Source organism: Miscanthus floridulus, chromosome 14 (assembly GCF_019320115.1).
Source record: "Miscanthus floridulus cultivar M001 chromosome 14, ASM1932011v1, whole genome shotgun sequence".
NCBI classification, from domain to species: Eukaryota; Viridiplantae; Streptophyta; class Magnoliopsida; order Poales; family Poaceae; genus Miscanthus; species Miscanthus floridulus.
The window spans coordinates 41311682-41325779 of NC_089593.1; positions in this window are offsets into that span (position 1 = coordinate 41311682).

A 14098-nucleotide genomic window follows, 5' to 3' on the forward strand; every position below is an offset into this window, starting at 1 on the left:
AGGCTGGATGGTGGTCGGGGTCGCGGATGGGCATGGAGGTGGTCAGGGATGGGGTCGTGGTTGGGTGCGGAGGTGGCCGCCGCTGGAGCCACGGCTGGCGTGGTGGCTGCTGAGGCTAGGGCCGTCGGACAACGCGTCGTCTTGTGCCTCCTCGCGTAGCTCCTCTGCCACCGTGACAAAAGGGCCACACTCTTCCACCTAGGCCATGGTCTGCAGCATGGAAGGGAAGAAGATGTTTCGATCCACTAATATGTAGGACCCATCGATAATGGGGTTGAGTTATTAGGGAACTATAAAAGCATCTCCCCCTTTAATCATGGAAATGTTATTAGGGTAGCCCCATTAGTCTCATACCGAGGGAGTTGGAATGGGAAGCTGCCTCCCTATAATCCATCCCCAATAAGGTGATATTGATCATCACCAATAGTTTCTTTTAGAATATTGGGAGAGATGCCCCAATAGATCATCAATAATCTAGAGTGATATTGGTCATCACCAATAGTGTCTTTTTGGAATATTGGGGGAGATGTTCCAACATATTACCATTACTCTTCCCCAATACATGGGACCCACATGCCAGGTCATATTATTTATTTTCTCTCCTTTTCTCTCGATTTCCTCTCCTCTGCCACGACCTTCTTCCCGATGCAGAATCTGCGTGCGGTGTCCTTCCCATCACCCTCGACCCTAAATCTGCGTGCGGCCCCGCCCTTGGCCCCCGCCATGCCGGCCTCAGTGAAAGGTCCTAATGGCTAGAGGGGGGTGAATAGCCTATAAAAATTTCTACAACAATACTAAGCAAAGTGGTTAGACAATTATAAGGCAAAGCAAATGTTATGCTAGCCTACTAAAAATGCAAGCCACCTACCACAATTCTAGTTTCTATAGTCTCTATGCACACAAAGGCTATGTCACTACACTAAATTAGTGAGCTCTCAAATACTAACTAAAGAGCATCACTAACCACACTAGACCGACACAAAAGCTATTTCTCAAAACTAGTTACACTAAAGAGCTTAGCTACACTAAGAAAGTAAATACACGAGAGGGATAGTGAGTTATACCGCCGTGTCGAGAAATAAACCAATCACAAGATGAAATCAATCAATCACAATAGAATCCTGGTGGAAAGAGATAACATAATGATTTTTCACCGAGGTTGACTTGCTTGGTGGCAAGCTAGTCCTTGTTGTGGCGATTCACTCACTTGGAGGTTCACACACTTATAGGCATCACACGCCTAACCTACAATCGGGTGCCGCACAACTGACACAAGATGAGGATCACAAAAGCCACGAGCAATCCACTAGAGTACCTTTTGGCTCTCCGCTGGTGAAAGGTCAAGAACCCCTCACAATCACCACGATCGGAGCCAGAGACAATCACCTTCCTCCACTCGACGATCCTCGCTGCATCACGCCATCTAGGTGGCTGCACCCACCAAGTGTAACAAGCAAAATCCACAGTAAAACACAATCACCAAGTGCCTCTAGATGCAATCACTCAAGCAATGCACTTGGATTCACTCCCAATCTCACAAAGATGATGAATCAATGATAGAGATGAGTGGGAGGGCTTTGGCTAAGCTCAGAAGGTTGCTATATCAATGCAAATGGCCAAGAGAGTGAGCGAGAGCCGGCCAAAAACATTATATAGGTGTCCCCTAGAAATAGAGCTATTGGGCCCTCACTACACTGATCCTCGGAGCGACCAGACGCACCGGTCGGGTTGACCAGATGTAGGACCCCAGCATACGATCCTTAGATCTACGCCACATGTCCCCACCTTTGATTTTGCACCGCGCGATCCCAACAATTGAAATCACTTGCGCTCATTCTTAAGTTTCGACCGGACATAGTCAGCCACGACCTGACGCTCTCGAGCCACATCAGGTCCACACAACTCCGTGTGCCAACAACAAGCGACTGGACGCGCCGCTTCCTTCGCCTAACGCCATGCCACCACGTGTCAGGTCGACTCTAGTAAGGTTCCAGAGAAGGTAAATCATGATCGGACATAATCCAAAGTCCGATTCTCTCTGGCTCCTGAAGAAGCCACTACTAGAAATATCCACTTCTATGACAAAAATCTTAATGACGAATCCAAAACTGTCATAAAAATCACTTTTTATGACGAAAATTTTGGTTTCATCATAGATCACCGTTATGAACCTCGAACCTCCCCTTATCTATGATGAAATCTGGTATCATCATAAAAAAACATCATCGAACAGCATAGGGTTTTCATCACAGATCACTCGCGCTACTGTTTCTACTCGTCTGTGACGATCTTATTCAGAACTGTGACGAATAGGGCTTCATGATTGAACTAATTACTGATCTATGACGAACAATATTCGATCTATAATGACAGTGCTTCGTCATAGATCTCCACATGGTACCTTATCCATCCGACTTGTACCTGTGGGACCTACAGTTACAAATCCGTGATGCTTGCAATTCATCATAAAAGTCTCCGCTCTATCATTTCTTCATGTGACGTGTACCTGTGAGACCCTTCTCCATTCGACCTATGGGACCCGAACCTGTGGGGCCTTTCTCCATCTCCATCCGACCTGTGGGACCCGATGGCTTGCGTGTCACTTGTGCTTGTGGACCCTTCTGCATCCGACTTGTGTGACCTAACGGCACCTTTCTCCATCTCCATTCGACCTATGGGACCCAACGGCACCTTTCTCCATCTCCATCTGACCTGTGGGACACAACGGCTTGCATGTCACTTGTGCATTGTTTCTCCATCTGACCCATGGGACCCGATGGCTCATGTGTCACGTGTACCTGTGGGACCTTTCTCCATCTCAATCCGACCTGTGGGACCTGACGGCTTGCGTGTAACTTGTTGCCGCCAGGGTTTAATTAAATTCAAACTAAAAAACCATGAGACCTGGGAGTCAAACTCAGGACCCAGGGTAAGGAATAGACCGTCTTCACCATTGCGCTAGATGCATGGTTGTGTTGACATGTGTTTGGAGTATTATATGTTCTCTGTGTGGACATGTTGACTTATATATTGGATACATCCCTATCCCCTACAAGTGGAAACAAATCTGTGCCTGTTGGACTTGCGACGACGGTGGCGGTGGCAGTGAAGGATCCCTAGTGTGCTGTGGTGGCTCAAACGCCCTTTTGGAGGCTAGGCGGTGGGTCTTCCCGGTGCAGCATGGCAGCATTAGCGTCCGTGTCTGTCATGTGCCACAACAGAGGCGATAGATCCGATCCATAGGTCTCCTTTCTCACCTTTTCCTGTTCGCTTCACTGTTTTGGTCCTTGCTTTAACATGAGGTATACAAGAAACATTATAGCATTTTAGATTTGGTTAGGTGAATGATGATGAAAAGAACTAGGAGGTGGCACTAGTTGGTTTTCTGCTGGTGCGTGTCACTTGCAGATCTATCTAGGCAAACAAATAGGCCCTTCACTTCTGCCTTAAACTATTTTTTCTATCCAGTGCTTGCTTGATTCTACAATTCTATTTCGTATGCTCTAGCGCCACCAATGAGTCATTATGGTATCTTGAACTTGTAACCATATGTTTGCATGGCTGTGCCAATGATGTCTACATGGCTGTTGGATGTATTAGGATGTAGCCATATGTTTGCTTTTTGTGTCTTCTCCTTGTTGACAACCAAGTTATCCATTTGGTTCCAAACAAGATAAAGGCATCGAAAGCAAATCAATCCTGTGTGTCCATCATTCACATGACTGAGACCACTAATTAATGTCTATGCTACACATGTTGCTACTGATGCCAATGATGATCACTACCACTTGTTCACTAACATTCTGCTTGTGAAAGTTGTGGCATCCTATTCGGGTTGTGCAGATTTGAGATGAGTCATCCTTGCTATGTTGGGTTCGATGGCCATGAGCCAGGAGTTTACTACAAGTAGCCTAACTTTCATAGACAAATTCATTGGTTTCGTGGTGCTTGTTATAAAAAGTACAACTCCTATGAAGAAGGAATTGCTGCCTTCAAGTCAAGAACCAACTCAAATCCAGCCTTAGCTCATGATGATGACTTGTATCTTCAAAACCCAATAGCTGATCCACCCTCTTCGTCCTTCAAAACTATTGTAATTGTAGTCCTCTTAATCTTTGTCTGTCTCCTATGGAAGAAGCTCTGAGCTTGTGTACTGATTATAAGTGTGATAGTTAGACTTGATTTAGCTAGAATTGTAAAGGTTGCAACTCCATTAACTGCTACTCTAGTTTGACTTATATATATATATATATATATGTGGTGCTACTCTAAATTTAGATGAGGTCATACCATGAAAATTATTAATGGTTGTTAAAGTTGCACTTTGGTAAGAGTTATTGACTTCACTGATAGATCTTTATTAGATTATTTTCCTCCTTAGTGATCTCATTACTGAGTAAGCTCTCATCCTACTATATGCACACTGACAAAATGGAGGAGGCCCCCAACAAGAGAAACGCACTGGCCAGCCTCATGAACGATGCCTTTGTCGAGATCCTTCGCCGCCTCCTCGCTCGCTCCTTGCTTTGTTGCAAATGTGTCATCGCTCCTAGAAATGCCTCATCTTGGACAACCATAAGTTGATGCCCTAGACTGTGGCCGACTTCTTCTATGATGGAATCTATGGCCAAAGAAACTTCACCAACATCATCGGTGTTTACCGCTCCTTGTCCTTCTTGCCCTTCACCATGAACAATGTAGCTGTCTCAGATTGCTGCAGTGGCCTCATCCTATGCTGGTGCCTTGGGGCTGATGGATACCACTATGTCGTCTACAATCCAGCAACCCAGGAGTTGAAGGTATTGTCGCCTAGAATCCATTCTGTTGGTGAGGCTCGATTGGGGTTCTATCCGATAGCCTCCTCGCACTTCCATGTGTTTGAATATATGGAGGAGGATGGTCAGTGCGTGGGTGTGGACATCTACTCATCTAAAACTATAGGATGGATCTTTAAGGAATCTAAATGGGGTGAGGAGGCTAAATGGACATTTTCAAAATTAGCAGTTGTGTTTCTTAATGATTGTCTGCACTATATTGGGTCCTGCGAGGGTTACCGTCGTATACTTGCTATGGATATGGAGGGAAAGACATGGAGAAAAATTCCTAATAGGCCACATGGTTTTTTACGCTCCATCCATCAAGCTCAAGGTCACTTGTATCAATGTACTGTTGGTGGTCGCAATATGTCCAAGATTTCAATCTAGATCCTTGTAGACTATGGTACTAATAATAAATGGACATTGAAGCATACTATCAGCCTGTGTAAGTTGTTTGGAAAGACTAAGAACCAAATGGTTTACTTTGATTTTGAGTCGTGCTACACAGTGGTTAGAGTTCACCCATAATGGAATTTGGTTTTCTTTGTTGGGGTTGGGGTAGAAAGAGCCATCATATAACATGGACAGCAGAAAAGTTCATGTCATTCCTACACATTACATTCCATATGGTAGATGTGACATCCTGCCAGAAATCATCGGCAGACCTTACTATCTTCCCTATGTTCCCTTGTTCTCAGAGTTGGAGTCATTAGCAAAGTAGTAAATAAGGTTGTATTTGATGTATCTCTCTGTCATGACATGTTTAAATGGATCAATATTGTTTGTTTGTCTTGGATGGATGTTGTCATTATTTTGCAGCAACTTTAACTTGTTTGTAATGTAAGCTAAGGTCTATGCAGTGTGTTAGACACGTTCAAACCTAGAGAGGTCGGACTTTCTTGCATGCAGTAACATTTCAACACCAATGGCTCCTCTTTGTTCCCAAAAAATAAAAAACACCAATGGCTCCTCTGTAGTAGCAATATATTAACCGCCGCGATCTCTTCTGCAACTCTGCTTGTTTTCCTTCCTTCCTTGAGCCCTCCCATTCCCACTACAAATATAAAATTGCTAGGAACGTGCGGTTGCCTTATCCAAACCTACTTCACTCTTAGCCACCGCCATGGTGAAGGGTGAGCCTTCTATGAAGCGTGCACGGGAGGGGGATGACGCCGTGCCCATGGTGAAGGAGGATGACCCCATGCCCATGGTGAAGAAGGATGATGCCGTGCCCATGGTGAATCAAGATGAAGCTCCGATAGATCCCTTTGGAGATAGAGATGATTGGGCCGTTGGCATCATTAGTAAGGCTTTCTTGAAGATCAGGCATGTGCTATAGAACACTAGTCTAGGCACCCTCAACCCACCTTGGGAGGAAAAGGTGAGCAGTTACGTCTTTATTTTTCACCAACTCACCAATGTCCTAGAAGAACTGCCAGCCTACCTAAACAAGAATCACGCGGACAACATGGAGTACATCCTCGCCTGCTACCAGAGCTAGATAGATGGCTTTGACACTAGCATCATGACCTAGGGAATCAACACCACCCACAACACCGAGAAGCACTGGCACAACTTGGTTTTTGCTGATGTAGAGTAGGTGGCCAACCACATCACCACTGATGAGCAAAAGGGCCTCATGGCTATAGAGGAGGATGACGACGACGTTGATACCAATGATAAGGAAGAGGACAAGGACAGTGATACCGATGACGAGTAGAGGAGTAAATAAAGTTCCATTTGATGTATCTCATGTTGCATTTGATGCATCTTCCTTATGTTGGGAGTACAGATGGAGTACATGTTGTTACTCTTTCCTTATGTTGTTACTCTTCCTTATTATGTATCTTCCCTTGCATTTTATGTTAGACACATTCAAATGTACAGAGGTTTTGATTTGTGAAATCTGATTTGCATGTCTGTGTTTACTTTTGTTGAACTATGTATTAGGTGGGTTAAACTCTATTGGTTTTACCCGCAGGTTTCTTTTTTATACTCTTTCTGATTTGTAGTATGGTAAACATGAATAACAGAATTCATCTGATCAAGTCTCACGTTGATGTAATGCCTAACAAAAGAGCTCTGTAATGTATAGTGTCTGACAAGATCAAATGTGCCGCATTCAGACTTTCTTGTAAGCGCACTAAAATATGAGAATGAAGCGAATGTGGCAGGAAAGCTAGACACAAGAAGTGAATCGAGAAAAAGAGCTTTTGACCACCATGACACGCTTTAGACTTGAATGCCTGGTGTGGTTGTGATAGGTCTTTTCTATACTTATTTCACTCCAATCCAAGCAGTCATGGCTGTCGAGGGATAGACTGATTGCTACGACACTCTACTGTCCTACGAGATCAAATACGCATTGGCCGGACTTTCTTGCATTCATAGTAAAAGTCAACAGCTTTGGCTCCTCTGTTCTGCATTAGATCAAGGTGAGGCTTGTTTAGATGTACTCCTTTCTAGTTGGTTCTTTCAAGTTCAACAAATTTTATCAAAGACACAAGTTGGCTTTAACAAAGATCAAAGGCACTCATGAATGTTTAGCAAATTAAGTTTCAGATCAAAGACAGCCAGAAAGAAATCTACAACGAAAAGAAACCAGCTACAAAATGACCAAATGACTAGTGCTACACCATGCTCAACAGAGTTTAACCTACCTAATACAAGGTGTAGCAAAAGTTCACACAGACATGCATGCAAATAAGAGCTCACATATTTGCAAGGGTGTCCCATAGATCAAACCTAGTCATGACTACTAGTACTACTAGTACATCCCATAGATCAATGGTTGAGGCAGGTGTGTAGGATCTCGTCCATGTCCACCATCGCTAAGATGCGTTGGTGGCTGGCTCAAAACTTTTGACCAGATTGACGATGTCATCGTCCTTCGGTTTCAGTGGAAAACCCTGCTCCACCACTCGGACATTCACCACTATGCCAATTTAAAGCTGGGCAGTAGCCAGCACCATGGCAGCCCCCTAACGAATGACTTCGGTCACCATGATGTGTAGGCAGGCCAGTAGGGCTCAGAATGGCTCCTCGATGAACAGATTATCCATAGGGAAGCCCACGTTATGGGTGGCTTGCACGCACAGCTATAGGGTCTCAATCCACATCCTCTGTTCTACAAGAAGGTTCGTCATGTTATGGCCCTACTCCATGAGGATCTCCTAGTCGACTCCCATCTTGGAGAACTCAGTCATGGAAGCTTCAGGTGCATCACACGAGGCGTCCAGCTCACCGCACAACATCTCGGAGTTCAGCCTGGTTGATGACAAAACCGCTTGGACCTCATGGTAATCCTTCAATAATTGATGGCAGTCTATGTCATCTGAGGATTCATGCTCTTCTGACGATTCACCCACTTCACAACTAGAGGGTTGTGTGGGGACAGAGGGGCTCAGCAACAGCAAACGGTGATGGGATGACTCTCTGACACCACTAGGGGAAAGCCCCAAGACCGAGGATGGCGCTACCATGGAGGAAGCGCTGCACAATGCAAGCCAAGTTCAAGCCCATATAGGATAAGGGGAGAGCAATCTGATTTAGAAGGCAAATGACTTTTACCAAACTGATCGGCATACCATGGCACGGAATCGTGGGCGGCTGCCTCCATCGGAGGATGCCTTGTGAGGCCACTTTCCGAGCATGACCACGAACAAAGAACTAGGCTCCAGGGCCAACGAGGCTTAGGACGCTGTCATGCCCACATTCACCTATTGAGATAGAAGGCAAATTCTAAATACTAGTTAAATTAAACAGCATGAACACAACTACTAGTGTCAGCATTGCTCGCATACTCTAGTTAAATGAAGATAAACAACATGAACAATGGTATGGTGATGATCCACCTCCAAAGGGGGAACTGGCAGGTGAGAGACCATGCTGATGAGAGGTCCATCTATCAATAGAGGATTGCTGACGTGGAAGGCCTCTGGGGCCTCCCCATCGTAGATGACCTCGTTGACTCCACCATGGTCCTGGCAGGAGGCATCGGTGGAACAGTAGGATGGAAGGCAAAAGCTTTGGGATGGAATTAGGAGCTCTAGAGAGAGAAGGCAGTAGGTGTATAACCTTCCCTCTCGCCCTTGCCTCTACTGCTATAGTTTGGGGGCTGTCGACCATCCCACGACAGAGACATTTGCGTGGGTGGGCGGTGGGGCTTCGCCCCATCATGTTAATGTGATGGGCCAAAAGGCGACATCCCCTACTGTAATAGGTTGCTGATGCCACCCACGCACATGCGCCTACGTGGGAATTCAGGAGCACATCATCCGGGTAGTTAAGATTTTAGATGGCCAGACCTTGTGTGATCCTGTCACTAGTACAAATATCCACTTCTATGACAATTAGATTTTGTCACTGAAGGAGCCAAATTTGTCATTATTTTAGTTTTATGATGAATTTATGACAAAAACCGGTTCGTCATAGAAGTCACGCCATACATGAAATTCTGTGACAATTTTTGCAAATCGTCATAGAAGTGGCTTTATCTGTGATGAAAAACAGAACATCATAGAACTATTTTAGCATGCGTGGTAGGGGGGCTGCCAAGCTAGTTGGTTCTTCCATTGGAGATGCTTTCCACGTGTGCATGCTATAGCCGGTTGCATTGGAGATGGTTCGGGTATGTGTCACCTTCTTATTGCATAACATGGCCACCTCTAGTTCTTGCATGTTTTAGGTTCTTACTGGACAACATGTCATGTTCCTGTTGTTCCACATGTCAGTTTTCTATGGGCACATGTGTTGTGTTGTAGTTGGATCACATGTCACTTCTTCATTGGACCATGTGGCCATTTCTTATTCGACCATGCGTCACGACACTGTCCGACCATGTTTTGCATTTTTATTCGGCCGCGTGGCTTGACAACATCCTTCCACATGTTGGATTTTTAATAGCCCACGTGTCATGCTCTGGCTATTTCATGTGTCATGCACTGGTTCCTCCATGTGTCGCATTTTTATTTGATCATGTGGCTTGTTCTAGTTCTACTGCATGGAGAACAATCAATTCGTCAAAGAAGTAATTTGAGATCGTCACTACTCTACATAGATTGACTACATAACAATTCAGCCTAGCAATCAAATAACCACAATTAACATTTCACACATTAGCAGTGAACCACTAATAGAGTATCAAAACATCAAACCATCACATGCATCCACACAATAGACCACAAATGTTCACGCATCAAGCCACAGGAGTTGAAGACAGAGAGTTAATTAATAGGAGAGCTTAAGCGCAAGACTAGCTCATTGAGCCTATTGTACTCCTCTTGTTGCTATTGCTTCAATTCCTTAAGCTCCCTTTCTACCTTTTATGTCCTCACCTTTAGTTCATCCACTAGATCGACGAGCTCAGATATACTTTCCTATTCACCAGCAAGCTACTCCTGAAGTGTCATCTCCGCCGATGTCTCTGCTCTGGTGGAGCTTCTCAGGATACCAACATTTTTCAAAAAAAATTTTTGCTGTTTGCCTGGGAGGGGGCTTTGTAACACCCTAGGTGTTAGGCTTGCAGGATTGGACTTGCATGGCAAGAGCATAAGCATTAAGCATTCATATATGAGCTTTTACAGATGAAACATATGATCGAAACATATGAAACATGTCTTGTTATTTCATGTTTCCTTTGTGTATGCTTATGATCATGAGTGCATAAGTGTAAGTGGTTAATATTAGTTACTAAAACACCTTAGCTACACTTAGGATGACTAGTGGGACATTGTTCATGTAGGCCACTTTGTCTAATTAAGCTTCTAAGTGAAGATATGCATGTTCACCTAGGGAGTTTCATGTGTAAGCAATGTATGAAATGCTAGTGTGACTTTAGGAATAGCTTAAACATGTTTAGAATATCATTATGAACAACTTTGGTGTTCATGACTAGGGCTAGTTTGGTCACTAAGTCATAGTTCAAGTGTTAGTCATCATTTAAATGTATTATGTTTGACCTAGTTTGAACTATGTAATAGAGACTTTGCATGGATGTGTTCACTAAAGCAAAGTTGTAGTATTTGATGAGAGGAACAACTTTTATTTTTGGGTCATAGGCTAGTTCAGCTCCTAACATGCTTGAATTTAACTCACAATGATCAACAGTTAACTGATTTCAACACTTAGAATTTTCGCTAAGTCATTTTGAGTTAACCATTTGACATGCTCAACTTTGTGATGATCTAACTTCCTAACCACTGAGATTTAGACTTTGATGTTTTAAACAACTTTGTAGCTGGTATGTAGATCTCCAACTTTGATTAAGGGATTGCTTGCTGATTCGCTTTCATTTACGAGTTAGAATGGCTTGAAATCACGCTGTCAGGCACTGGAACGAGAACTGATGAGCGCCACGCCACGCCGGGTCATGGCCGACCAGGCACAGAGCATGGCCGCCGCGTGGACGCCGCTGGCCAGCGATGGGCCCTCAATGCCGCGTGCTGGCACTTGATATCTGAGAGCCCTGCGCCTCATTCCCACTCACGCGCACTCCCTCACTCACTCTCCAGCGCCTGCTCTCGCTCTCGCTGTGGAAAAGCGCAGCGCCGCCGAGCACCGTGCAGCTCCGCCATCACCTCACGCTCACTCCACCGTGCCATTACCACCTCCATCTCGCCCACAGCTATGCCACATTCCCCTCTACCTCCTTGACTTGGTTGCAGCGCCTGACAAGCTACAGTGAGGGCTTATACGCCGTTTCCGTCCTCGCCGGAGATCTCGGCTCCATGGCCGCCTCCACGGCAAGCTCGCCACTGCTTGACTCACGTGCGCATTGCTTTGAATTCTTTACATTAGAGCTTGGACAGGGTGTAGTGTAGTTGGTCACATGACATTACTATGTGTGGTCACCTCACCAGCGCGGAACACAACGACTCGCGCCGCCGCGCTCTCACCTCCACGCCACCGCATACGTGGCCAGAGCTCGTCGGAGCATCTCGTCTAGCTTAGGTAGTCGCAATAGAGTCGCTTGGTCACCTCGGATCTCATGCACCTCTCGCCAAGCATCGCCGTGGCCAGCATCGACCGACATACTACAGAGTAGCATCGCCATGCCGCCATGGCCGACGACGACCGTGCTCCGTCGCACCTGCGCTACCACCACCTAGGTCACTAGATGCGGTATGGTCTGTAAATCACATCGGTGCAGTTGGTTTGGCTGGAGACCTCGCCGTCGGTGAGATATTGTCGGACGACCGCCATTGCTCTGTTTTCGTATCACTAACATGCAGGCCCATCTGACCTATGGACCCCGGCTGTCAGCGACTCAGTTATAGAAGCTAGTTCATTTATTTCCAGATTTGCATGCAAATTTGAAAAATGATAAGTGGAGTTCTAGAGTTCTAGATGTCTATTTTTGGTGAACCAAATTTTGTTGTGTTCCCCATGAAGTGTAATGTTTTGTAAAAATATGAAATGTATAGTTTCTGATACTTTTCTTGGTGATTAAAATGTATTTAAATAAGTGTTTTTTGAATGTTAGTAAACTTGTAAATTAGATATCTTGAGCTAGAAAAATGATAAAATTTTGATTCCAATTTTGTTAGTCTTGTGTTGATATGCTTTAGCTAGGAAAAATATTAAGCTTGCAGTGAACTTGATTTAAATATGGTCTTTCTATTTTTCTATTAATAAATGGCATTTTCTGAAGAAAATTATAGGGATAAAAATATGTAACATATTGCTATGCAAATTTTTGTACAGTAGTATGGCACTAATATGAAGCTAGGAAAAATATATAATCTGTTGTTTGACACTTTTCTATAGGGTTTACTATTTTCACTAAAATAACCCTCGCTAGCTTGTCATTTTTCATAGGATGTTATACATGACCAAATGTTATGAAATTTTCACAGTAGCCTACTGTAAGCATTAGGAAGCCACTGTAATTTTATGAGAATTTATTGTGCATATTTGTTGTATGTTTGTTATTTACCCTAGTTATCCAATTAAATTAATAAAGGCATTTAAGTAAGGATTAAGTCCACTTTTGGCCCCTCAACTATCATGTTGTTCTAATTTTGACCCCCAACTACAAAACCGTTTGATCCAGGCACCGAAACTTTCAAAACCGTTCATTTTTAGCACCTCGGCGTGATTGAGGTGGTTTGTGCTGACGTGTGTCTGGTTTTAACTGGCCACGCTGGCATTGACCGATGGATGCGTAGGTCAAAATAGGAATTTGGAGCTGTTGGCCAACGGTGCCCATGTGGAAGACTCCCCTCTCGCCGTATGCTGGAAAGCTGAGCCTGGGGAGGAGCGGACCTGGCGAGGTAGGTGGTGTTGCGCGCAGGCAAGGATGGGTACGTGGTACCAGGGCCGGCCATAGCTTGGCGGGAGGCGGTCCATGGTCTACTAGCCACGCGCATAGGCCCTGCTGCAGCGTGAAGCACGGCCATGCAACGGCGGCGAGGAAGGTGAGAGGGAGGCAGGAGGTCGAGCAAGGAGCCGTGCGCAGGCTCGCCTCCTTCTTAAGTGCGGCGTAGGGGTTGGGAGCAACCAACATAGCGGCATGGGCATCATGGCGAGCCATGTGCCGCCCGTACTACTGGCGGCGATGGGGTCACAGGGGCCGCTGGGGCACCCACCCATGAAGGGATGGCCTAGACCGGAGCCGCGCCCACACCCTACCTGCACCGGGTTGTCATGGCCGCTGGGGCCCCCGCTCACGCGGCGATGGCTGGGAGTTCGCGTGACTGCAGCGACGGTGGCGGCGCTTGCTCGCAGCGGCAATACCAACCGCTCACACGACGCCATCACAACTACCATCGTAGCAGCCACCCTAGTGAGGAGGGGACTCCGGCAGTGACTCCACTCCAGGCTGTTGGGTCCCATGACCCGCTCATCCTCCACAATGCACAGCACAAGATCCTCACCACCCCCACCGGATCCGTTGTCGGCGTCATAGGAGCACCCGAGGAGGAGGAGGACAAAGCGTAGAGGAGAAGGAGACAAGATGGGCGAGCTCCGACCGTGCAAGCGAGGCAGCCCTATCCATGGCGTCCATGAGAGCTTCGGCCGGCGTCCGTGCCAGGAGGTGGGCGGCGGACCTCCATGGTGTGGAGCGGCCACGCACGACGTGGCAGGCGTCCAGCGGCCATAGCTGGAGCACCATGGCATTAAGGCTGTGGCTGGACCTCCACGGCATTGAGCGGGTGCGCGTGGGGAGGCAGGCATGCAGTGGCTATAGCCGTAACTCGAAGGCGTCCAGCGGTCGAGGCCATAGGGTTGGGCATGCATGTGAAGGGAAGCTGCTGGCGATGGGGAGGAAGGTGCATGGG